Here is a 26,233-nt window from a genome sequence, read left to right as displayed (position 1 = left end):
TCAGGAGGATGGACGGCTTAAGTGCATCCTTTCCCCAATTCAGTACATATGAATGGCCTCTCGCCAATATGAATTCACTCGTCTTTCAGTAAGTTTGAGAAACGTCAGAGCAGGTAAATGGTCTCTTTCCAGTTGAACACTCTTGTATTGCAGCAGATTGCCGGAATCAATTAATTACTTCAAATCGCAGCGGACGGATGGTCTCATACGAATGGTATGAACTCACTGGTGTCTCAGCAGAGTGAATGACTGACTGAATGTTTTCCCATTCTTAGAACAGGCGAACGGCCTCTGTCCACTGGGTTCGCAGATGTAAAGTGAGATCAAGTGACGGCCTGAACCCATTCCCTCTGTGAGAACACTTGAATGGTTTCTCATCAACTTGAACAGATTGATGGTACAGCAGTTCGTGAGAACTTTTAAAGTCTTTTCCATACTCTGGACAATTAAATGGTTTCTTCTCCGTGCGAACCCACTGGTGAGTCAGCAAGTTAGAAAACTGAGCAAATCCCTTTTCACACTCAGAACAGTTGAATGGCTTTTCCCCGGTGTGGTTGCACTGATGAATATTCAGGGAAGACAAGTAACTGAATCGTCACCACATTACCGCAGCTCCTCTCCAGCGCCCCTCCAATTATGTCTCGATAGTTCAGATAGTGAATGCTTTCACTCCACTGTGAATGTAACATTCTGCTTTCATTTTCAAAGGCCGGTGAGGTTCAGGCTACATGGAACAAAGCAGATCCATCAAATTCTGATGTGATGCATCGTTTCAGTTTCCCAACAGCAAATCCTCATCTTTGATACCCCTCAAATAAAACCAGATATATCTCAGTAAGAGAGAACGACTCAAAACTCCAAAGCGTATGATTTTCATTCTTTGTCGGGTGTAGGTATTCCAGAAGAGGTCAGCATTTACTGTTCATTCCTGATTTGACTGGACAAGGTGGTGATGAGTTGTTTTCTTGAACCATCGTTTCCGTGTGCTGTTGGTAGACCAAAAATAAAGGGGAGTGAAATCCACAGTTTTGATCCAGTGATTCTGGAGGAACGCCAATATATTTCCAGAGCAGGATGGTCTGTGGGTTGTAGGTCTTTCCTACCTATCTATTACACTTTTCCTATTAGATGGAAGTAGTTGTAATTTTGTAATGTACTGTTTAAGGACCCTTGGTGAACATTTGCAGTGCATCTTGTGGATGGTGCAGACTGCAAGTCTGAGTGTTTGGTTGTGATGGGAATGGATGTTTGTCGATGTTTTATTAGTTGTGTGTTGCGGCTCAATTCAGTTGCTCTGTTCTGGACGGTGTTGAGCTTTTCAGTTTTGTTCTAACTGCACTAAGGAATCCACAACAAGGTTGTGATTTAAATGTCTCTTGCAACTCAGATGCTGACTAATCTGCTGTGCTTCTCCTGTGCATTGTTTCTTTAACACTGCAATCATCCAGGCGAACAGGAACTATCCCATCATGTCTCATTCTGTATTGTAAAGGAGTAAACAGTTGGTCGGGAAAGAACAAAAGAAAGAGAAGAACATTTGGTCAATGAGGTGAATAACGCTCTCGCTCGGAGAGTGAACAGCTGTTCGTGGAGTCTGCCGGTGACAAATCATAGGTGGCGTGTCGTCGCAGGCTATGTGTCAGACAGGCTTTCGGGAGTCACGAAAATCTCTGACTATGACCTGCTCTTGTGGCCACAATGCTTTTGGCTACTAAAGTTAGCTTCTCAAAGACATTGTGTCTTTCACTGAACCAAAGAAGGACTTTGGACACATCTTTCAAATGTCCGTCATGAAGCAACGTTCCATTCTCATCCCATGTTTTTCAGAACATGGTCTGGAATCTTAAGCGCTGTGGTACTCCAAGTCATCAACGAAGTATTTTCCTAATTCCACCACCTCCAGCGAAATACTATTACCAAACATATATTCCCCTCCCCGCCCTTGTCCACCTTCGCCAGGAACCATTCCCTCCGCGGGACCGTGGTGCACTACAGAGATTAAACAAAGTTCTATAATGTTGGGGAATGGGTCTGGGTGGGTTGCGCTTCGGTGGTCGGTGAGGACTTGTTGGGCCGAAGGGCCTGTTTCGACATTGTAAGTGATCTGATCTAATTCCTCATATTCTGTCTGCCTCCCTTTTTAAACAGTGATGTCATATTTGTGTTTTCCAATCAGCTGTGACTACCCCAGAGACCAAAGAATTTTGGAAAAATACCACCAGCGCACTTCTTTTTAACACACCATCGTGTTAATTAGCTCCCACAATCCAACACTCGCTCTTTTGTTATAATGACTGTTCCCAGGTCGTCACCAACCGTCATCACTTTGTCAATTATTGGCATGTTATTGATATCCTCCACCGTGAAGACCGACGCAAATGCCTGTTCAATGTCATGGCTATTTCCGCATATCTCATAAGTAAATGCCCCTTATTTTCCACGAAAGTGTCAACGTTTACTTTTGCCACTCTTTTTCATTTTATATTTTAATAGAAACTTCTGCTATCAATCTTTATATTCTGTGCTACTTTTAATGCCATGCTCTTTCTCACATTTTCTCTGCATTAAATTCCATTTGCAAACCTTCAGCCCAGCTCTGCATCTTACCTGTGTCCCTATGTAACCTACAATATCTTTCAGCACTATGCACAACTGTACCGAACTGAGTTTCGTCCGCAAATTTACGAACTCCTCCTTCTACGCCCCCATCCAGGTTGTTAATAAAAATGAGAAAAAGCAGTGAGCCCAAAACAGATCGTTGCATTACACCAAAAGCAACTGAATTCCAGGATGACGTATTCCCATCAAATAACACCCTCTGTCTACTTTCAGCTGGCTAATTTCTAGTCCAAAGCACGAAATCCTCCTCAAGCCCATACCTTAGTATTTTGTGCAGTCATCTACCATGGCGAAATTTATCAAACGGCTAACTGAAATCCAAACGTGCATTACATGAACGACATTATCCACATCTATCTGTTTAGTCACCTGGCGAGTTTTAACAAGTTTGTAGCTCTCCGGTGTATACCTATCCCTTTAAAAAGCTCAAGTAAACATAATTGAATTTTGGTAACTATCACCAAAGTGCTCACCTACCGCCAAATTTATCACCTTGCCTTGTTCATTACCCGGTACCAAATCTAATTTGGCCTCTCCCCTTGTTGGCCTGTTCCATTACACAGTAGTTAAGGAATCTATCGCAGATACCCAATACTCTCCTCATCAAGGCTACCCTGACTGAGCTGCTTCGACCGATCGACATGTTGATTAAAATCCGCATGATAATTGCCATACCATTTTTTCAGGTGTTATTTACGTCTTTGTTTCCTGCCCTCCCCAATGTGATCTTAAAATTTGGAGCCGTTAGACTCCGACAATCAATGACATTTTATTCTTAGAACTTCTAATTTCCTCCCAAATGGATTTAAACTCATTCTCCACAGAGCGTATATCATCTGTCAGCATCGGTCTGAGGTTGTCCTTGAATGTTTGAGTTCCACCAATTTCCTTACCACCATTTCTGTCCTTCCGAATTGTCTCATGCCCGTGAATATTTACCTACCAATGTCTACTAAATTGTATTCGTTCGTGATAATTTATGTCGTTATATCCCCAAGCTTCTTCCGAAAAGTACGAGCATTCAGGTATAGTGCCTTTATGGTCGCTTTCTTACCCATTTATTAACAACATCTCTAATAATATCTTCTACGCTATCCTTTCTTCTTGCTTCTTGCTTCTCCTCACTTGTCCATTTCTAAACTCCCTGCTTAGTACACAAGTGCTCAAATACACCTTCTAGGTGAAGCCACACTTTACCTACACTTTGCACAATCCAGTCGAATAGATTCACTGCTCATATTGTGGTCGCCACTACCTTGGGAAATGAAGTCTGGATTGAATGACCGTTTTGCAGAATACAAAGTTCTATAGCCAAATATGTCCCTGAGCTTCCAGTTCACCGCTCCTTTAGCACAGAACCATGCTTCCTAGCCAACGTCTCTATCTCAGGCTGACTGCAGTGTTCCACCATAGCTCAGCGCATGCTGAAAAAGTAACAGACCATTTTTTGCTTGAGAACCCCTGCGACCATCCATACCAATTTCAATCATTTTAGAGGCCTGAAGTCTCCCATGTCCTGGCCCCCGACACACCCACCTGGCCTAGTTATAGCACAGCAGCCATTACACAATATTTATGGTTAGTCATAAACAGTCTCCGTGTACAGTTGTTAATGCTCCAAATAAATCACTATCAATTCCTATGTCCAACTGTTAGTCTCTCTCTTTCGGCTCTATCCCGACATCTCGTTCCCTCCTAATTACAGCAGCCCCACATATCTTCTGCATATAGACCAAACTTTTCCTGGAAACCATCAAAGCTAAGGACGGTGTCACTGGACTGAAAATGTTAACACCGATTTCTCTTTCCAGCATCTTTTGGTCTTGCCCCTGAGGAAGCTTGATACTGTGCTTGTGTAATGACCCCCTGCACATAAGACACAACTGTGTTAATCCTGAAAAGGTCCCTTGTTGATGAATCCCATTACAATGTGAGGCATTGACATCGACTTCGGAGGTCAATAAATATAGAAATCATGTGCTTGGATTTGTGCCACAGTTCTGTTCTGGATATGGTAAACAACAGAGAGCTAAATCTCGGTCATGTCAGATGGGAACGGATAGGAATCTCCACAAGAGGTGGAATTAAGTGAATGTTTTTCAGGGAGAGAAAATTCACACCATTTCTTACTGTAATAGACTGTGGCTATCAAAGCAAAATATTTTATAACCACAAAGGCTTAATACAGCATTTTTGAGTTAAAATATCTGAATGATCTCCTTCCAGTGTGACAGTACAGTTGTGTCAGCAAATGGGATAACTGAGTGAATCACTTGTTCAGCAAGCGAACAGTCCTCTTGTGCTAAGGTATAGGGACAGAATGCAGGACGTGGGATGGAAAGGTTCTGAAGAAGTTTGACATAGGGACTGATGAAGTGTTCGTGGTTCTGAGCGGCTTGAAGTGGGCATATTCCCAATTCAAGACGGACTTGTATCTTATGTTCCTCTCTGTCTCAATGGAGGAAATGTTTTACTTTCCTCTTTGGGTTTGTAGTGGACTAGACAAACGCAGTTCCACTTTTCAGCAAGATTGGGAGAGATAAACCAGAGAATCACACAGCAGTGAGTCTCACATCAGTTAAAGGGAACTTTTTTGAGCAAACCCTGTAGGAGAGAGTTAACTGCCACTTGTCCAGTCAAGGTTTCATCAGGAAGAGTCATCACGGCTTTGTCACAGAATGTCATGCCTAACAGATTAAATTAAATATATTTTCTTGGCAATTGATCGTTTTTTTTTAACGAGGGTAGTGAAGTTGATGTTTTTTGTGTGGATTTCAACATAGCCTTTAACCCGACACCACACCGGAGACTGGTAAGAGGATAGAAGTGAAAAAGGATTTAAGGTCCCCTGGCAAGTTGGATCCAAACGTAATTTGGTGGTGGTAGGAGACACAGGATGGTGATAGAAGGCTGTTTGTGTGACTGGAACTGGCATTCAATGGTGTAACACAAGGATGAATGCTGGGTCCCATGTCGTTTGTGGGTATGTGTAAAGAATATAGAACAAAGTCGAGGGAAATGAGAAGCAGAGTTGTCGATGATGCGAATATGAGCAAAATGGTTAATAGTGAGGAAGAAGGTCTTAGGATAGAGGAGCTCAGAGATGAATTTGTCAAATGTCAAATTCAGATGGGGATGTTGAATTTAACCATGAAAAACATGAGGTGATGCACATTGGGAGTAACACGTCAAGGGATTACTCAATGAATGGCAGGACACGAGGAAACCCAGAGGAACAGAGAGACTTTGCATGTTGGGCCACATGTCCGTGAAGGCAGCAGAACATCGTGACAATCACAACTTTATCAGTCAAAGCAGAATTTATAAAAGCAGATAAAGTGGTGTCACAAGTAGACAAAATTGTGAAGAAAGTACTTGGCACACTTTTTGTCATTAATCAGAAAGTCGATTATCCAAGTTGGAATGTCATGTTGTGGCGATATAAAGCATTGGTGAGATCACATTTAGAATACTGCTTGCAGTGATGGTCAACGTCTACAGGAAGGATTTTGTGAAAATTGAAACTGTGCACAAATGAGTTACAAGGATGTTGTGGGGACCTGAGGGCTTGAGCTAAGCGTGGAGATGGGGTAGGCAGGGGCTTTTTCACTGGAATGTTCCAGGCAGCACGTAACGTTCTCACAGTTTAAAAAATCATGAGGGGCATGGATAGGCAACTGGACTAAATCGTTTGCGCAGGATGGTGAAGTTCAAAAGTGGAGGGCACAGGTTTAAGGTGACAGGCACTGAGACACACTAAATAAGGTATAGAGAGTGAGAGAATGATGGTTGATTTCCAACAGGCATTGCTTCAGCTCAGTGTTCGGTTTTAAAAATAAGCATGTTTTTTGTGAAAGTAGTTTGGTAGTTCAGTCGTGAATGGAACGTTAGGGATACTAAAATTGAGTGATGAACTAATGAATAAGTGAGTGGGTACAATATTGTCCAATGCATAATGAAATGGAGAATGAAATATTTATAAGGAACAATCAATAAAGATCTTTTAAATAAAATGTGATGTTGCAGGACTCTGAAATGCACACCGAACTGGCTGTGCTGGGTTTATGAGTCACATTGACTTTTCTGCAGGAGCATCAACTGATTCGGAAGGCAAAATGATATTTTTCATCTGTTCAGCAGTGGCGAACCAAATATATATTCCTCCGTTCCTATCAGCACTTGACAAGGTGAGCATGCATAGCCTGATCGAAACATTCCAGTTCATGAAACTCTGTTTTTTTGAGAAACAGACCGTAGTAGTTATTGAACTGCAGCTTTCTCTTTTCCTTTACCAATTTTAATATCCAATCATTCAGTTGAACTGACAGGATGCTGAATTCTACAACAATTATTTCTTTTCTCTCAGATATTCAGCCTCTGCATTTTTCTTTTCTTCAGCGATCTGAATGACTTGATATTTATGGGGAAATGAATGTTGCAGTTTGTCTCGCATGCGACAGATGAATCAACTGAGTGGTGACAGGTGCATCTTAATGTTCCTATGCAGTTGAGCTGAGGTGGTGTCGAGTTAAAAGTGTGGATCCGGAAAAGTACACCTGGTAAGGCAGCATGGAGTGGGAAAGTCAATGTTTCGAGCATAAGGTCTTCGTCAGGAATGTTGGAAACATTGACACTCCTAGTCCTCAGATGTTGCCTAACCACTGTGCTATCTAGTGCCATCCTTCCTGACTCTAATCTCTCGCATCTGCAATCCTCGCCTTCTCCTCAGGCGGGGTAGTGTTAGATACTGTTCCCACGATGTAACAAAATGTTCATAATGATAGTTTGGATATGCAGTTAGAAGCTCATCACTGATGAAATTCATTCTCCCTCTCTCAATCTGCCAAGCACATGCAGGTCCTGCGCCTCCTTCATTGACATACCCTGAACACCTGTCGCCTGAAAGAAGAAGGCCTCATCTTCTCCTCGGGCCCTTGATGCCACATGGGATCACCAATTACCTCATTCGCCCTTCCCTCACATTATTCTAGTTTCATGATTCCAACTCAGCATTGCCTTCATGACCTGCACATCACCTTTCCAACCTACCCGCTCCACCTCCTGTCAGAACTAGTATCTTATTCTCCACCTTTATGTACTCCTCGCATTCACAGCTATCACGCCGCCAAACCCCCGAACCTTCCATTTATCTATCAGTCCCCACGGCCACAAACCTCATTCCTGATGAAGGGTTTATGCCCGAATCATCAACTCACCCGCTCCTCGCATGCTGCCTGACCTACTGTGTTTTCTATCACCACACTGTCGACTCTGAGTTCTCGCGTCTGCAGTTCTCACTGTCTCCACGGGGCAGTATTGTGTAAAAGTCACATTAGTAAAAAAGTGCAGTTTCTGTGGCTTTCTAAGTTGTTAATTTCATTTGCTGAATCGGCTCTAGCTGGAGTACTGTGTGTCTTTCTGCAATTATCATTACAGCAGCGATGTGATGGCATTGGAACCGGTGCAGAACAGATTTACCAGGATATTGTCTGTTCGAAGATTTTCACTTATGAAGACTGTTTGGACGGACTGGGCTCTCACAAAGATGTTCTCTTTTTTAAAAAGAAACGGAGCTGTACTTTTTCTCAAGGATAATGTCTCTTGATATCTTTTTATCAAAGGCATTTTAAAACAGTTCGGGCTCCGAATCGGATGAAGTGTTACAGAGATGAAAGTGTTCACTATGAGGCCTTTCGTTTCTCCGTAAACAGCTGAGGCTTAAGGCCAAAGATTTAATGTTTTTGAAATGAACTGTATAATGGAAAAGGAGTGGTCATTCTGGAAAGCTAAATTCCGGTTTTGAGATCCTGCAGCAGTGGTGCACTAACTAATAACCTCTCTCCTTCTGCTCTTCTAATTTTTAACTCTAAGCTTCTATTTCATTTTTACTGTTTTTAAGGTACATTTTTTTAAGGATTGCTGTGAATTTCAGAACAGCATAAGTAAGTCTACTTTGGATAGACTAAGTTCTGTGGGTATTCTATATTCTGTCTTTTGTTTTTCAATCCGTCATTTTGTGAATAATTTTTGAAACTAGCTTATTCGGGTAATTTTCACTGTACGCTTAACGAAAAAATATAACGTTACGGTCTGGGTTGTCTGCTTAATAACGTTTTGAATGGATTCGCCTCGTCCATAATAAATTGGGAATTAGTTGATGGATTAAAAGAGCAACTGATAGGTGCTTGCGTCTTTATTTCGGGTGTTGATTTGTATTGGGGTAGGCAATGCTTGGGAAAGCAATGTCTCATTTAGGTTCAAAGAGTTGTCTTGCTCTGGACGATGTAAAGTTGGTAGTTTTACAAAAAGTAATTCAGGCCGGGCTTCTGGAATTAGCAGACATACTGGGGTTGTATTTGCCTCTTTCTGTGAGGAAAGGAGAGATCATTCCCGCAGTAGCTCACCATTTAACTAAGCTGAAAAATCCATGAAATTTTTGGAGATGGTGAAAATTTATTTGAAAATGTAGCAGTTTGAGTTAGACTCGAGAGATAAGGAAAGGACACCAGATTTGAGCAGTTTGAGATACGATTTGAAGTAGAAAGAGGGAAGAAGAGAGAGCAGCAGAGCAGAGAGAAAGGGAGACACAGTTTGATCTTCAGAAATTGGCAATTATTAAAGGAATTCACCTTAAAAGGCTGGAGATAAAGGCTGAAGATAAGCTTACTCTGGAAGAGCATATTGTTAAAACGACAAGGTTAGCAGCTGAAATGGCTGATTGTTATGAAGTGGTCCATAAAACAGGAATGGGTTTCCAGAATCATTTTAAGTCTGAAGGATAGAAATTGGGGCAAAGAGAAATCCATACTTGGAAAGGGAAAGTTAAATATCTGTGAAAATCATTAGGATAACTTATCACAGAGGAAATAGGAAACTCTTGAAGGGTACAAGATCTGAGGTTTTCATTGCATTAAAGTAGGCCACATGAAATCAGTGTTGGAGAACTAGGGAAAGCACTGGAAATTCAGATGCAGGGAAACAAAACAAGCCTGGATGTTTTGTTGGCATGGCAATAGAAAGCACAGTGGAGGGTGGAAAGCTGCATCAGAGTGCACAAGCCGATCAGAGGTTGGTAAGGGGGAAGCGCCACATCTGCTTTAATAATATACCTGCAAAGGTAAAGTTTATTTACCTTGGCCAGGAGTAGCAGATAGAGAGTTAACAATATTGAGGGACACAGGATCGTGCCTGTATGTGATTCAGAAGGAGGGAGAAACATATACTCCTGAAGAACTAAGTATATGGGAATTCATGGTGGGACGAAAAATTGCTGAGTTATGTACAGTGAGGCGAGAGTGGGCAGAAAGAGTGGGGAATTTCTGCTGGGAGGTCTGGACAAACTCTCAGCTCCAAGAATACAGTGGGCGGCACGGTGGCACAGTGGTCAGCACTGCTGCCTCACAGCGCCAGAGACCCGGGTTCAATTCCCGCCTCAGGCGACTGACTGTGTGGAGTTTGCACGTTCTCCTCGTGTCTGCGTGGGTTTCCTCCGGGTGCTCCGGTTTCCTCCCACCATCCAAAGATGTGCAGGGTCAGGTGAATTGGCCATGCTAAATTGCCTGTAGTGTTAGGTTAGGGGTAGGGGTGGGTTTCGCTTCGGCGGGTCGGTGTGGACTTGTTGGGCGGAAGGGCCTGTTTCCACACTGCAATCTAATCTAATACAATTTGTGCTTGCAGATGATGTAGCTCAATCACCGGTAAGCGTGCTGCCTACTCCAGTTTAAAAGCCAGTCGAGATGCAGGCAAGTGCAGCAATGCAGGACGTTTATCAAGGAATTTTCCCAGATTCTTTGAAAGTTGCCACCCAGGTAAATAGTGGCGGTGAAGAAGGCATATGGCGTACTGGCTTTTATTGGTAGAGGAATTGAGTTCCGGAGTACTGAGGTCACGTTGCAGTTGTATAAGACTCTGGTGCGGCCGCATCTGGAGTATTGTGTGCAGTTTTGGTCGCCATACTATAGGAATGATGTGGAGGCACTGGAACGGGTGCAGAGGAGGTTTACCAGGATGTTGCCTGGTATGGTAGGAAGATCGTATGAGGAAAGGCTGAGGCACTTGGGGCTGTTTTCATTGGAGAAAAGAAGGTTTGGGGTGACTTGATAGAGGTGTACAAGATGATTAGAGGTTTAGATAGGGTCGACAGTGAGAATCTTTTTCCACGTATGGAGTCAGCTATTACAAGGGGGCATAGCTTTAAATTAAGGGGGGGTAGGTATAGGACAGATGTTAGGGGTAGGTTCTTTACTCAGCGAGTCGTGAGTTCATGGAATGCCCTGCCAGTCGCAGTGGTGGACTCTCCCTCATTATGGGCATTTAAGCGGGCATTGGATAGGCATATGGAGGATAGTGGGCTAGTGTAGGTTAGGTGGGCTTGGATCGGCGCAACATCGAGGGCCGAAGGGCCTGTACTGCGCTGTATTCTTCTATGTTCTATGTTCTGTTGTGTCTTAACGCGATCACAAAGTCACAAGCTGAAGCTGGACAAATCAAAAGGCACGGATATGGAAGCTGAAATATGATTACAATTTTTTTTGTCAGGTAGGTGGGACACAGCAGGGGACAAACGTTAATAACGCAAGTATATTCAGCTCTACTATGCTACTGAGTTACAGCAGAAAGATGAATAATTAAAGCAGTTGGATCAGAAGACATGTACTTGGAAGGAGAGTGAATGCATCCCCGTTTGATATTACTTAGCAAATTATATGTTAAGGAGGAAGTGGAGAGCAACACATATTCAAGCAAGTGAGAAATGAGCAGAATTTATTTTTCCAGTAGGGTACAGAAAAGTGGTGCTGCGAGTGCCGCATGTGCCACAAATTGAAGGGTACGTAGGCGTGATGAAAACGGAGGCTAAAATACAAAGACATTTTTACGGCCTGAATTGCAGGGGAATGCATTTGAATTTTGCCAGACGTGTCATACATTTCAACTAATAGGAAAACCATGGGAAATAATAAAGCCTGCACTTTTAATATCTATCCCAGCGTTCGAGGACTCTTTCTTAAGTGTATTCATTCATTGTGAAGTTTTCCTACATCCAATAAAAGATGGGAATAAGTATTAATTAACAGCAAAAGGATGTATTGAGGAGATTTCCAAATGTTGTTCAATCATGCAATATGACAGCTAAAAGGATAGTGGACGAATTACGGTTTTTAAAAAAACTAGATTAAGACTACCATCAGAGATACAATTAGCTCAAGATCAAACTTCACGTCCAAACGTTTCATGGAGTGTATAGATAGCTTGGAAATAAAACGATTCAAATCTACTGTGTACAATCCAGAATCACAGGGTGCATTGGAAAGGTGACGTCAATTATTAAAGACTATGTTGAGGTTTTATGGTTTGGAGTAGCCAGATTATTTCCATAAGGGAGTTGCGTCAGTGCTGTTTGCGATCTGAGATGTACCAAAAGAATCCACCAAACTAAGTCCATCTGAAACCAATTTTGGGCATAAAGTAAGAGGACCATTAAAATTTATTAAGGAAAAATTAGTAAGTCCGATTACAGAGACCACGCATTTGGATGATGTGTCAAATTTTAGAGTTGAACTAAATAATGTTGGGAAGTTGTCGAGACGGTATTTAAAAGTATCGCAGCAAATGGTGAAGCAGGAAGTGTATGAGAAATCAAAAAATCACAATTTTGCCGCTGGGAATAATGCAATTATTTAAAATTCATTAATCTGTGAAACTTTAAAGCAAGGTTTAAAAGACCTTATCAAATTGAGAGGAAATTGAGTGAGGTTAGCTTCTTGATAGGGACTCCAGTCATGAAGGAATCTCACAGAATGTGATGGGAATATGCTCTAACGGTATTTTGGCAGAGAACGAACGCAAGAGGAGAATGTGTACTACAACACACTGGGAAGAACCAATGTCAGGGAATTCTGCATTGGACGTTCCTGAAATAAAATTGGACAATGCAAAAGTTGTCCAAAAAGTTATTCAGTTATCTTCCAGAAGAAAATCGAAAGAGTTATTACTCTTGCATGGGGAGATCTGCTGAAATATACTGGGAATTAATAATCTAATTGTAGATGATGTAAAAATAGGAGATGCTGTTCTGACTCTGTAACATCCTTGCAGGCATCACCCTTTAAAGTTGTACAAGTTCATAAGGAGATATCACGTATGCACCAATATGGCATAACTGAAGTGAGTTTCAATGAATAGAGTTCACCCATCATCATGGTGCCAAAGCCAGATAAGACCCAACAGTTATGTGTGGACTACCACAAAATCAATGTTGTTAGAAAGACTGATGCGTATACATATCTGCAGTTGGAGGACTGTGTGGAAAAGATTGAAGGAGCAACTTGCATTTCTTAGTTGGACTTCCTCAAAGGTTACTGGTCGGGAACTTTGACAGAAAGATCAAAGGCAAATTTGTAACGCCAACTGGCCTGCAGAAATTTAAAATAATGCCGTTTGTCCGAAAAACACTTCAGCCACATTTCAGAGGTTAACTGACAGGGTAATTGCTGAATACGCAACTGATTGGTGTATATTGTGCCTGGTGACTTTCAAACTCTCGTGGATGGAATATTTACAGCATTTATCGGGCTTTTTTGATCGAATTCGGAAGTCAAACTGGTTTGTAAACCTCGTTGAAAGTGAATCTGCCAAAGCCAAATTGACCTTCCTGGGAAACGTCTTTGAACACGGACAAATAGCCCCACGGGATGCGAAATCGAAAGTTACAGGGGACTTTTACACATTGTTGACGAAACGAGCAGTACTACGGTTCCCCGCATTGAGTGGCTTTTACTGAAAGTTTGTGCTGAATGTTTGCAGTGGAACTATTCCATTCACCGAACGGTTAAAAACAGGCAAGAAATTTCAGTGAACACAAGACTTTCAAAATGTTGTTTTTATCAGAGCAGAGCTGGTTGTGAGGAGACATGATTGACGTGTACGAAATAATGAGAAGCAAGGAATTACAGATTGAAGGAAACATTTGCTCTTGATCGATCACCAGGGTTTGTAGATTTCAGATAAGATGCAGAAAGCTTTGAATAGACTGGCAGGAAAACTATATCAGTCAGCGGGTAGGAGACTCGAGAACTCACACTCAACAAAGATCAGTTGGACAGTTAACCCTTCATTCTTCTCTGATTCCACTGGCCAAAGAGTTTCGAAAAATGCTCAAAGCAGAGCATCACCGCGAGCAACAGTTATTTGATCGGTGGCTTAATGAAATGGAAAGGTGCCCATAAGTCACCCGCGCGACTATTCGGCTTCCCTCCTGTGATGACGCTGGGACATTGACTCTCATGTTCTCGGGGGCATTTAATGAAGGCATTCTCGTTCATGCAGATGAGGAGCTCACACCTTATTTCGGCTTTTGAAAAATCAGTTTTTAAGCGGGATTAAAATCTGCTCTGCCTGCGAGCCAAGTAGGATTCGAACCTACAGTCTCCTGATTTGTAGTCAGGCGCTTTATCCATTGCGCCACTGGCCCGAAGCACAGCTTTGACAGCCGTGATGTTAATACGGACATGGTTAATAGCAGTCATGTTCACCAGTTGAACAAGCAATAAAGATAATCACTGTCACTGCTTCAGTCTAATCTTCATCACCTTTCAAAGCAACGAATTTTCCAAAAAAAAACACATATGTCCTCATGAAGCTTCCATTCACACTCTGCCTGCTTAGTCATTTAATGGAATGTGATGTGATGAATTTCGAATCCACTTCTTCAGCATAACTGACGTGAACGTGAGCCTAATCACCACATTGTATCTCCCAGTTAATTTTCAGAGGTTTCAAGTACAGTAGCGACTTTTGCGAATATGCAGGAAAGTGAATACTGTGAACCGAGCAAAAAAATCCCTTCATGGAAATTAATCCAGTGCAAAGTCAAACATATGAGAACGGCAGATGACGTAAACATTCCACTGCATCACCCTGCACAGATGCTTCTCCAAGAATTGACTCTTTGCAGAATTCTTCTTTGTAATTTTGACTGTCCCAGTTGTAGATATTCATTCAATCCACAAACAAGTATCCTGCTGAAAACTACTGACTTAAGAATAAAATAGTTGACTATCTCTTCGACCAGCTGATGTCCCAAAGTTCCGTGTTCCATGTGAATACAAGTTCTTGCAGGTGAAATTGGACCTCCCAGCCTGATGTCCCACTGCTTCTTGATGCGTGGGAATTGAAGCCGGTCTCCTTAAGGCGGGAGCTTTTAGCCTCGATATTTCACGCGCCACTATATCATCAGAGAATGGCATTGCGCTCACAGATTGCATTTTCGCAGCCACATGCTCGCGCTGAATGCCATTACCATTTCCAATTAGTTTTGGGTGCTTTGCAAATCAATTTCTCTGATTCCACGCCCTTGAACTGGGATTATATGACATGCCATTATATGAGTACGTCAATAAGTGAGGAAGTTGGTGAAGTAACCGATGTTAAAATACAGTGTTATTGAGAAATACATTTCAGCAATACCCTGCAGTATCCCATGACCCTTTGAAGTTTTGTAGATATCTCGCAAACATAACATCCTACAATCTCAGTGTTGCAATCTCTACAGTCTTTCCGGACATAGAAGCGATATATATGCAACCGAATCTGAGTTCCCACATCTCAGTCACTGTTTGACAAGTATTCCTTTGTGCGTGTGTTTCTGTTCTTGGCATAACCTCTGCCCCGATCCTTATTGCTTTTTGCATCGTGCTTTTCCATGTGGCGCCAGGATCATGAAATGGTTCTTCCTTGGCATTGTCAACACAGCAAGTTCTGCTCAAATCACAGTCACAGCAATCGGCATTTTCCCGTTTTACTCCATGTAATATGTGCTTAGCAAACGCTGAGAAAATCAATCTTTGTTTTACATGAAAATACTCTACGTGGTGATAAGTTTCCTTCTTCAAACACCCGCTGTCTCACATCTTTGCGTTTCACATATCAAAACCACCCTTTATCGGAGAAATCTCTCCCTCCCACAAGAGCTAACTCGCCTGAACGTCCACCCTCCCATTTCACTGAGGTATTGCGCAATATAATACTCACATTTACACTGTTCATTCTGTACTGCTGCGGTCACTGTTTTGGGTGAAAGTGCTCAATCCCATGGTCGGCATCTTCAAGCAATTCAATCCATTTAGATGCAGCTGTTCTTTAATTAATCCTCATGGAGCAGTTTTTATTGGCAGGGACAATAGATTACTGGAACATCGGGCTCAGGGTAAGTGCACAGCTCAGGATTGAGCAAATGATGTTTTATTGGAAAAGAGAAGTTTCTGTGGCTTTCTCCAGTCAATTATTTCATTTGTTCATTCGATTCCCCCGAAATATTGTGTGCAGTTCTGCAATTCACATTACAGGAGTCATGTGATCACACTGGAAACCGTGCAGAAATTTACCAAGTTGAAAAGTTTAGGTTATGAAGACAGATTGTTTTGACTGGGGTTGTTTTATTAAGGCAGAGGAAACTGTGAGGATACATGTTTCATATGCACTAATTAATGAGCGACATAGACAATGCAGACTAAAAGAAACGTTTCCTCTTGACCGATCAACAGGGGCGTAGACTGAAGTTAAGAGGTGGAAAGGATTGAGGATATATGCAGAAAAATCTCATCAGCAAGCGGATGGTTGAATCTGGATTCACTGTCTGAAGGGATGTGCAGAGACGAACCCACATGACCTTCAGAAATACACGGATCTGAACTTGAGTTGTTAATGCATACAAGGCCAAGTGACGAAAGTGAATAAATATAGTCAAGCGATTGCATCTGACGAAAGCATGTACAACGACCTTGAGGGCTGTCATTCTACACATACGTGGTATTCGTGTAGCTGTCCATGGTGGGCTAGTAGGTCCATTTTTTTCGCTTCCTTCGCTGTCACCCGGCTTTGATTCTCAGTCCGGGTGTTGGGTTTGTTTTGATCCTGACAGCGACATCAGCAAAAGCAGACCCCCTGCAAGTGGAGTGTTTTTAGTACCTCGGATCAATTAATGACGTCGAGAAATGAGAGACGATATCCCAGCCTCTTAAATAAAGGGGACGGTGCCTCGGCAGTCTCTGCTCATTCAGACAGATCACTCGCCATTCTCCTCTGATTCCGCTTCCTAAAGGTTTTCCCAAAATTGTCAAAGCTGAGACTTGGCTCTGTGTCTCGTTTCCTTCACAATCGCAGGTGCCACAGTGAACCTCGGAAAGTTGAAAGGTGTAGAGGGCAACCTGAGTGAAGAATTCAGCTTGCCCCCGAGTGATGACTCTGGGATATTGACTCTGACGGTCACAGGGGCATTTCATGAAGGGACTTTTGTCCCTGCAGTTCAAGGTGCAAACCTCATTTCGGCTTCAGAACAGTCAGTTTTAAGTGCAATAAAGTCAGCGCTGCCCGCAAGCCAGGTTGGAATCGAAGCTCCACACAGTAGATCTGTAGTTAGGTATGTTATCCATTGTGCCACTGGCCCGTTGTATGTGCTACATTGTGCGGTAAATTAACTTGTATGTGAATTTGAAACCTGCCAGTCTTGCTCTTGAACCAAGTCGAAACCTTCACTACAATCTCTGGACCATAACCAATCGCATTATCCATTGTGACACTGTGCTCGTGCGTGCTTGAGGTTGGCATTCTGCAGAGTTGTGATCTAAACACGGTCATGACCAATCGTACTCATGTTCACAAGTTGAATAACCAGGAAAGATAACCACCGTTACTGCTTCACTCCAATGATCCACTCTTTGTGCAGCGGGAGGTTTTGTAACGAAAAGACATTCATCCTCATGAAACTTCCATTCACTTTGTGTCTACTCAGCCATTCAATGGGATCTCCACTCATCTGATGAATTTCAAATTCACTGAACTGATTTTGCTCCTTCACTTTTGATCAACTAATGCCTAATCACAACATCGTATTCAAGCTAATTTTCGAAGTCTGAAAGTATTTTAACGGCCTGTGCGAGTTTACAAGAAATTCAATAAAATGAAATGAGCAAAAAAATTCCCTTTCTGCCTAGAGCAGAGTTAGCCATATGAGATAGCTCAGAGAGAGAAAACATTACCTCCATTTCTCTCAGTGCAGATGTCAATAGTAGCTGCTCCAGATACAGTTGGAACTTCCAGCTTGATATCCCAGTGCTCCCTGCTTCGTGTCAAAGGAAGCTGCTGCAGTTCAGGTTGGCGGTCCCAGCCTGATGCGACGTATACCACGTCAATAGAAACTGCTCCACGCAATGTTGGAACTCCCAGTCCCCAGAATTTCAATTCACTCTGTACTTCCAGTGAAATACTTCACACTCAATGATTTCATTTCTGAACTCATACCCGTTGCCTCATCCTCATCCGCATTTCGAGTTTGATCTTCGCTGCTGCACCACACAGTTTCTCGTATTCCAGGCATGAAACCTGGCACTATATGATATTCCACAGCAATGGTCACTTCCTTGTATGACGAAATTGCTAAAGTAACCGATGGTAAACTACATTTCTTTTGCAGAAATACATTCCAGCAATTCCCTGCGCTATTCCCTGATGCTTTCATTTTCTGGAGAACTATATCAATCTTCACCTTCAACAAACTAAGTGATGAAATATCCATCGGCTCTTGAGATACCGAAGTTAACCATTCAGCTCACCATGAGTTTGCATGTCTCAGTCACTGTTTGTCAAGTATTCCTACTGTTCATGTGGTCCTGTTCCTAACATATCCTCTGCCACTAACTTTACTGCTTTTTGCATTATGCTATTCCATGCGGTGCCGGTATCGTGCAGTGGTTCGTGCTTTGCGTACTGGCAGCAGAAAGATCATCCGCAATTTGACTTCCAGTATTGTCACTTGTTCCCGTTTTATGCAGAGTAAGACATGCTTAACAAAAGCAGGAGCGAATCAATCTTTTTTGACGTGAAAATATTCGTCGAGGTGATGATTTTGCTCCTTCAAACCCTCGCCCTTTCACATCTCTGCTGTCTCCGTATCAGGATTCAAACCCACCAATTCTCGGAGATTTCTCCCCATCCCACGATCAGTAATCCTGCTTTAGGTTCCTCCTCCAATTTCCCTGAGGCATTTGGCTATCAAGCACTCGCATTGACATTGTTCAGTCTGTGCAGCTGCAGTCCATGTTGTTGGGCGAACGTGACCAAATCCCACAATTAGGACCTTAAAACCAATCGATCCATTTACATACTGCTCTTGTGAGATCAGTGCTCATGTAGCAATTTTTACTGACATGTTCCGGAGATCATTGGAACATCAGGCTCAGGAAATGACACAATGCATATTTGTTTTTTTTTTAAAACGATCAGTTTTTCTGTTCTAATTTCAATGGAGAAGAGGAGATTGTGAGGAAACATGATTGAAATGTGCAAAACAATGAGAGATAAAGGCATGTTCGGCTGAAAGAAATGTTTCCTCTCGGACAAACGCCAAGTGGTGTCGATTAAATGTACGAGGCAGAAAGTTTTCAGTAGATAAGCAGTAAAAACTTTATCCACCAGTAGTGGTGGTGGATAAATCTGCAACTCATTGTGATGAAATCAACACAACCTTCAGAGATATTCAATCTGTATTCGTGATGCTAAGGCATACAAGGCAAAGAGATGGAAAATGGAATGAGGATAGTGAAGCGGTTGTTTCTGCAAAGAACGCGTCCAACACATTTGAGGGCTGTCAGACTACGTGCCTCCGACCGTTGTACTCGTCCCTGGTCGTGTCGTGGTTCTGAATTGGCACTTTTACCACTGCAGCCCGCGTTCAATTCCCAGTAAGGGCTGTTTTGTTCAGCATCAACAGCGTGGGCTTCTGTGATAGGATTCCCTTCAATGCTTCGAATCAATCAATGTCTCCACGAACATCAGAGTCAATGTCCCAGCCTCTTAAAGAAGGAGAAGGTGCCTCGGCACTCCATGAACCAACATGAGACTGAGATATTTATTTAGTTTCCTTGCCATTACTATGAGCCGCAGCGATTGGGTCGATGGCTCTGTGAAATTGGAAAGTGCCGATTCGCAGTATGTGGGACTATTTGGTCTTCCTCACTTGTGATGACGCTGCGACATTGACTGTGATGTTCTCCGGGACGTGTACGGAAAGAGATTCTCGTGTCTGCATATCAGGAGCTCAAGATTCATCTCGGCTTCAGAACAATGAGGAAGATTAGGTTGTGAGGGTAATAAATACGTGTGTTAACCTCGAGCTAGAGCGGAGTGAAATCTACAATGTTCTGATCTTGAGTCAGGCACGTTAGACTTTGCGCCACTAGCCCCATATGTTCTTCACGCTTTCATGCTTCAGAGTTTTGATGTTAACAAGGACAGGAGAAATAGCAGACATATTCAAAAATTTAACCAGGAAAGAAAATCACCACCACTGCTTCAGTCCAATCCTCCCCACGTTGTGTTTCAGCGCGATGCATAATGAAAACATATCTGTCATGATGAAGCTTCTATTCAGCCTCCTGTCTGTCAAGTCATTGAATGGGATCATCGTTGATCCTGTAAATTTCAACATTAGTTTCCAGCTTTTCCTCCATAAATCAAGATAAACTCGAGCATAATGTCAACATCAAATAGAGTCATAGAGTCAGAGAGATGCACAGCATGGAAACAGACCCTTTGGTCCTACTCGTCCATGCTGACCAGATATCCAAACCTAATCAAGTCACACCTGCTATTACCCCGTCCATATCCCTCCAAAACCTTTCTATTCGTATATCCATCCAAATGACTCTTAAATGTTGCAATTGTACCAGCCTCCACCACTTCCTCTGCCAGCACATTCCATACACTTATTACTCTCTGTGTGAAAACGTTGCCCAGTGGGTCTCATGTGTATCTTTCCCCTTTCACCGTAAAACTATGCCCTCTAATTTTGGACCCACAGACCCCATTGAAAAGACTATTTCTATTTACCATATCTTTGACCCTTATAATTTTGAAAGCCTCTAATATGTCATGCCTCAGCCTCCGACGCGCCAGGTAAAACAGGTCCCAGCCAATTAAGCCACTCCCTCTTTAGCAAATCATCCAACATTGACAGAATCCTCATTTCTTTCTGAACCCTTTCAAATTTCGTAACTTCTTTCCGATACGAAGGAGACCAGATATGCACGCAATATTCCAACAGTGGCCTGCCGAATGTCTTGTACAGCCGCAACATGACCTCCCAACTCATGTACTCAATACTCTGAACAATAAAGGAAAGCATACCAAACGCCTTCTTCACTATCCTATCTACCTGCGACTCCACTTTCAAGTTAAATTTCAAACATCAGGATTCTATGAACCTGCACTCCAAGATCTGTATGTTCAGAAACGCTCCCTCGGACATTGCCATTAAGTCTTGAAGTCCTGTTATGATTTGCTTTCCCAAAATGCAGCACCTCACATTTATCTGAATTAAACTCCATCTGCTATTTCTCAGCTGATTGGCCGAACTGGTCAAGATCCTGTTCTGTGGTAACTCTCTTCGCTGTCCAACAGATCTCCAGTTAAATGACAAAAAGTAGAGGACCCAGCACGGATCCTTGTAGCACTCCACTGGTCACGGGACTCCAGTCTGAAAAACAACCCTCCACCACCACCCTCTGTCCTCTCCCTTTGATCTAGGTATATACCGTTAATTTTTGGAAGTTTAGTTCGCTTTAATGACTTGTATGGGTTTTCAGGAAATATAATATCATGGCACGAGCTGAAAATCACTTGCTGCAATGTAACCAAATACGCAGTCAGTCTTATGATAAAAGGCAGAAAAAGAAAATATTACCTGCGTTTCTTTCTGCACAGATTCTCCTCCACGAGCTGAATCCTTGCCACATTTTCCCTTCTTTTTGCGAGATTTCCCTGGGACAGATATTCACTCAATCTACAAACATGGGTCCTGCTAAATATTACTTTAATTCAGATTAAAATAACTGAGTATCCTTTCTACAACTTTACGTCTCATTGGTCCATGCTCCTTATCAATACAATCTGCTCCAGGTGAGGTTGGAACTTCCAGCCTGCTGCCACAATGCCCCTTGCTTTATGCCAACAGAAGCTGCTCCCTATAAGTTGGAGATCCCAATCTGATATCACAATGCTCCTTGCTCCATGTCAATAGAAGGTACTACAGGTGAGGTTGGAGTCCCAGCCCCGGCATTTCATGCACCTTTATACCGACACAGCGGGATCATCCTCATGTCAATTTCCAGTTTGACCTTCACTGCTGCGCCACTCAGTCTCTCTTAGTTTAGCCCTGGGTACACGAGATTATATGATATTCTGCAACACTGGTTACCTATGTGGAATATCACAATTCTCCATTTCATAAATCAGAATTCAAACCCACGCACTTTCAGAGATTTCCCTCCCTTACAAGGCCATTAACCCTCCTTTACATCGCTCCTGCCATTTCACTGAGGCATTCCATAATCTAACGTGCACATCGGCACCATTCTGTCTGTGTTGCTGCTGTCACTCTTGATGGGTAAACGTGTCCTATCCCATCATCGGGAACAGGAAACCATTCGATCCATTTCAATCCCGGTGGTTGTGAAATCAATCATCATGTCGGAGACTTTACTGGCATGGACCAGAGATTACATGTTAACAATTCGTCTTGATTTCCTGCCACTAAGCCAGTATGGCGCCTTACTTGCTACGTTTCCATTAATGCCACAGACGTTTATCTTTTAACCAGTTTGCCATTGTAAAATAAACACACACCTTGTCAAAAATACTAGTCTAATTCTTGTGCGAGGTGCCTTCAGTCTGACGTTAAGCTGACTGGTTTTTGATCTCTACTACCAAGATGCTCTCCCAACGCCATTCCTCCTATTGTGCTGCTCTTGTTTGTCTTGCCATGACTGATCAAAACAGTGCTCTTGAAATCACTTCAAAAATCATTTCGCATTCCAATGACACACTACATTGGAGTTGTGAAAGTCCACTGTTATTTCTACCCTTTTATTTGATCATTATTGAGAGATTAACTGCCATTAGCTCCACTATACCACGAAGTTTTTCTGGTCTCTGTGGCACTCTTCCACCAGTGTCACTGCATTTTTTGTTCCTTCGCTGAATTTTTACAGTCGCGTTTGATGTTCATTTAAAACATCATTTCTCAGAACTGCAATTTTTCAATCGAGCAAAATCGCCAGCCTTTTCATTTAAAGTCCCCTCTAATGATATCAAAGGGGGAAAAATGAGAGTTTCAGCAGCAGATGAACTGAGATTCGGCCGAGTTATCAATTGTCAGCGTGTGGGGCACATGTGATCGTGATGATGGTAAGATCCAACAGCGCAACCCAGCAGCTTTCATGCAAACATTCGTTTGGTGTTAGCTGCACAAATTGCCAGAGTCATTTCCCTTCATTTCGCAATCGGTCTTTTTGTTTTTGGCTTTTCTTTTCCTCCTGTAGTTCTCCCTTGATGGCAGTAACTCTGTCTGACGTTCAAAATGCCTACCTTTCTTATACCCCCAAATCGGATTATCTCATTTGTTCGATGTTGGCAGAATAATAAATTCAAAATCGATTGGCTTTTAATTTACAGAGACGGAAATGAATCTCGTTGGTTAAATTTGAATTGTCGTCAAAACAGCAACCAACTCAGGTACCTATTTCACAGCCAAATGTTATATATTTTCAATTTTCCAGTAAACTCTGACACTGCTCTCGTAAGCTCTCAGTGCAGAACAACATTCTATCTCTCTTAAAGGTACAGCACACACTTTCAACTTCATAACAATTTGGAATTGCACATCAGGTTGTCACTGGCCCACCGCACACAAAACCAGAAATACAGACCTCAAACAAAGAACAGTTATAAGTGGATAAAGGAGCAGTAAAATGTGCCATGTCACAGTCAAAGTGAAACAGGGGATAGAGAAAGATACTGTACTTGCCAGCACACAGAAAATAGTCAAGTATTTTGCAGGAATCTACATCATAGTCATGAGAATGAATTGATCTAATTTTTTTGGATAACATGGTGATGAGGTAGAACTCCATATTACCGCCAAGAGCAGTAGCCTGTAGTGTTTAGTGCAATGCAACACTGCCTCAGACTCTCTCATTCAGTGTAAAAACCATATTTGGCAGTGGGGGAGTAAGGAGCGTTCGAATACAGAGAGCAGAAGTAGAGGAGTGGGAAGAGCACAGAGGAATGTTGTGCTGGAAGCAGTGGTGGATTAAAGGGGTGTAAGACCATGGATGGATTTGAAAACAAATCTGAGAATTATAAAATCAGTGGAGAGTCATCGTGGGAACCAATGCAGATCTGAAAATGTGTTGCTGGAAAAGCGCAGCAGGTCAGGCAGCATCCAGGGAACAGGAGAATCGATGTTTCGGGCATAAGCCATTCTTCAGGAAGCCCTTCTTCGGGCTTATGCCAGAAACGTCGATTCTCCTGTTCCCTGGATGCTGCCTGACCTGCTGCGCTTTTCCAGCAACACATTTTCTGCTCTGATCTCCAGCATCTGCAGTCCTCAATTTCTCCAACCCATGCAGATCAGTGAGTTTTATTTAGTCAGAACAGAAGGGAAGTCAAGGAGGAAATGACAAGTAGTTAGCTTAACATCTTTCACATGAAAGCTTCTCAATGTTTTTTTAATAAACTTGTTGAGCAAGGCACTTGGAGAAAGAAAATCAAGGGTATGATGAAAATTCAAGATACTTTGCGAAAAGGAAGTCAGATTTAACCAGATTATTGATATTCTTTGTGGAGCTATCGTGTGTTATGGATAAACTGCCATTTACTGACTCATTCTTGAGGCTGTCAAACTTCACTTGAAGGCTCCCACCATTCTCCTTACAATGTACATTCCGATCCAGTTGATGTCATTAACAAGTTTGGAAAAATTACAAGAGGTCCAAATGTCCAAATCATGTACAATGGTTGGGAACAATTTGGTTCAAGCATTGAATCATAGAATCTCTGCAATGCAATGAGGCCCTACTCTCTCCCTATAATGCTGCATTTCGCATGCCCAATCCACCAAGCCTGGACATTCTTGGGTATAATGGGCAATTCACTTAAACCGTGAATATTTGTACTGTGTGCAGAAACAGCAGCATCCGCAGGAATCCCACGCAGACACTATGAATGTGCACAATTCATGTTGGCAATCGCGTGAGGATGGAATTGAACCCCGGTCTCGAGCACTGTGAGGCAGCAGTGCTGTCACTGATCCTTGTGGTACTTCACCCGTAACAGAACACCAACGTGAGTAAAAAGTGCGCTTATTCCTACTCTATGCTTTCCAGCTGGTAAACAATCCTTAATGAATGCTGGCACGTTTTCTCCAACCCCATTGTGTTTTGTGATGTTGTGTGGGACCGGATAAAAAGCTTCCTGAACAAGCAAAGCAGTGGGGTTCCAACGTGAATTCCACTCCACAGGAGACGTTGCAGAGATCACATAACTTGAAAGATGACTCCCAGCGCATCCACATTCTGTCATTGTCTTCCTCTTTCTTCAACAATTTGGGATGAAGCCTGTTTGGTCTAATTGACTCAAACTTTAGTCCAGTCAACGTTTGAAGTACGACCTCTTTCCTGTTCTTATTTGTTTGTCCCTTGTTTCGTATTTTTGGGACATTTAATCTCCCGATGAAGGGCTTCTGATTGGATGTTGACTGACGGCCTGTGTTTTTCCAGTACCACATTATTCGACACTGATTGCAAGCATTTGCGATCCTCACTTTCTCCTTTTCCACAATCTTGACATTTGCATAGTATCTCACTGTGCTGATTCGCTTTGCGTCTTGCCAGGCCAGATGATCAGGTGAAGCCTCGCCCACACACACGTGCTCTGTTTCTCCTGACTTTGAACGAAGTTTGTACCTTTCCTGTTCAGAACACCATACTATTCAGGTTCGGATAAATGATGTCAGTCCGTCAGACTCTGCTGTGATCTTTGATCCAAATTTGCTGAGTGCAAATCAATCCTTCTAATACCCTATAAAATTGATTTGAAGAATATAATTGAGAGAGAACCAATTCAAACATGCTCAGTTAAGTGTCTAAACAACTCTTTATGTGGCTCAGTGTCAAGTGTTTCCTTTTCACATTCCTGTGAATCATTTTGGACATTTTGACAGATGGAAGACGGGGTAGAATTACAATCTGATGTTTTTGATTTGGATATCCATTGCAATTCCTTCATCATTTCCAGGTGTTTAACCTGTAACTCCTCACCTGCCAGTAATCTGGGACCACGTGCACTACGTGGACTGCAGCAGTTCAAGAAGATCATTTATCGACGTCTACACAGGCAATTGGAGATTGACAATATCAGCCAGTCTTGCTCATGAAAGTGCTGGAGAGTGGGGTGAACTAATCTGATCAGGGAACCAGCATTGGCACGATCGCCAAATTATCTTGTGTTGCAATCATTCGGTAATTGCGACTAAAATTAAAGAAAAAAAGACTCACACAGGCTGCCATGCATCTGTTTCTGCATTCACCACTCAGTAAGAAAGCAGCTAATCGTTGGAACATCTGTACTTTGAGACTCAGTGCTGTGAGAAACACCTGCAAGAAAATAATAGCAAAATACTGCAGCAGCTGAAATATTTTTTAATAAAACAGGCTATGCTGTAATAACTTAGCTGGTCGGGTTTGTACTGGGAAAGAAGGTAGATGAATGTTTTAGCGTGCGC

General features: G+C 42.5%; 1 non-coding gene across 1 annotated transcript; it reads right to left on the bottom strand.

Annotated features, from left to right (window-relative positions):
* Positions 1 to 14,016: 14,016 nt before the first annotated feature.
* On the bottom strand, positions 14,017 to 14,089 carry trnac-aca (transfer RNA cysteine (anticodon ACA)). The gene has a single exon. It is a non-coding gene; the product is annotated as a tRNA-Cys (tRNA).
* Positions 14,090 to 26,233: the final 12,144 nt, after the last annotated feature.

This window comes from Chiloscyllium plagiosum, unplaced genomic scaffold, assembly GCF_037043375.1.
Source record: "Chiloscyllium plagiosum isolate Xiang-an unplaced genomic scaffold, Cpla_swu_hap1 HiC_scaffold_48, whole genome shotgun sequence".
Classification (NCBI taxonomy): Eukaryota; Metazoa; Chordata; class Chondrichthyes; order Orectolobiformes; family Hemiscylliidae; genus Chiloscyllium; species Chiloscyllium plagiosum.
This window is presented reverse-complemented; position numbering and strand designations above follow the sequence as displayed.